Source organism: Gopherus flavomarginatus, chromosome 7, assembly GCF_025201925.1.
Source record: "Gopherus flavomarginatus isolate rGopFla2 chromosome 7, rGopFla2.mat.asm, whole genome shotgun sequence".
Lineage (NCBI taxonomy): Eukaryota > Metazoa > Chordata > Testudines > Testudinidae > Gopherus > Gopherus flavomarginatus.
In genome coordinates, this window is record NC_066623.1 from 40,893,618 (window position 1) to 40,895,016 (window position 1,399).

A 1,399-nucleotide genomic window follows, 5' to 3' on the forward strand; every position below is an offset into this window, starting at 1 on the left:
TGTTGCTGGGAACTCTACTTCTTGTGCCCAGAGAGTCTCAGCCTCCCTCAGTAGATGACCTGAGAAACACAGTGTCTGCCTTTTCCAAAGAAGTGCTTGGAGGGTCTTTTTTTATGTTACCATGTGGCCTAATGGATAAGGCGTCTGAGTGTGGATCAGAAGATTGAGGGTTTGAGTCCCTTGGTGGTTGAGTTTCTGCAGTTTTACCATTGTGCTGAACGTCCTGCTCCCTTCAGGGCTGGAACCTCTTCTTGGCTGCTCAGGCCAATGCTCTGGCTTCAGCTAGAGCCCTGGGAAGGAGTTGGGGGTTGGGTGTCACAAAGGCTGCGGCAGGAGCCCCAGGTGCTTCCAGTCTAACTTTTGCCCTTCCTGACTTGCCAAAGAAAGTGGGCGGCTGCCTGGGCTAGCGTGTGCACCTGTCCCTGTGCTGGAGGGTACTTGCTACATAGCGTCTTGGGAGCCTGGGTGTTTCTCTGCTTCTTGCCAGCTTGGGAAAAGCCTCTTGGGGTAAAATCTCCTGGCCCACAGCAAAAGTGAATACCTTGAGTGGGACCAGTCAGAGGCCCCACCATGGGGGCTGGCCCTGGCCCTGCTTTCCTACTATCTTACGATGTTGGCCACAGAGCATCAGCAGCCACCCTGCATGCTGGTGACCTTCAGTGGGTGTTTGGCATGGCAGGGAGCATCCTGGCTGGGTGTTTTTGTGCCTGTCTGAAGGCCACACCTAGATATGGTCCTGCCCTCAGTTGCTCTGTGGCTTTTAAGCCATCCCTTGGAGCTGTCAGCACCAGCTGCCCAGAGGAGGAGAGGTGTGTGGGGTCACTTTTACAGACACCCCTTCCCCTGGTACTGCTCTTGCTCAGCTGCACAGAGGAGTTTTCATCCCCAACCCCTGCTTAGCAGCCCTCTGGCACCATTCCTGAGGGCTGCCCTGGCTCACTTTCTTCCCACCACGTTCAGAAAGACAACTCTCATCATTAAAGGTCAGATGGGCCAACTAGGGGCAGTAAGCCCCTTCTGTGTTTTCCTACTGCAGATCCCAAGGTCATGAACTCCCCCTGGGTACAGGCACTGCTGTGCTCCCAGAGGGGAAGCCATCTCTGCACAAAGCAGAATGACAGGGCCTGCCAAAGCCCGGGATTGAACCACAGACCTTTAGATCTTCAGTCAAACACTCTCCCAACTGAGCTACTTTGGCAGTTGCATGACAGTATTTTGGCCTGTTGCTTCTCTGGCTGGGATGTTTTTGTCAGCAGTCACACACAAAAAGGACAGGAAAAGAATGGCTGCTTCACACCCCCACTGGAGGAACCCGGCGCCCTTAGCTGTGGTGAGTAAGAAGTGTCTGTTGGCTGACAGGGCCTGTCCCCCAGGAGCTGGAACAGTAGCTGCCACCTCA

The 1,399-nt window shown here is 54.5% G+C and overlaps 1 non-coding gene across 1 annotated transcript; it reads right to left on the reverse strand.

The window, feature by feature from the left end:
* Positions 1-1,125: 1,125 nt before the first annotated feature.
* On the reverse strand, positions 1,126-1,198 carry TRNAF-GAA (transfer RNA phenylalanine (anticodon GAA)). The gene has a single exon. It is a non-coding gene; the product is annotated as a tRNA-Phe (tRNA).
* Positions 1,199-1,399: the final 201 nt, after the last annotated feature.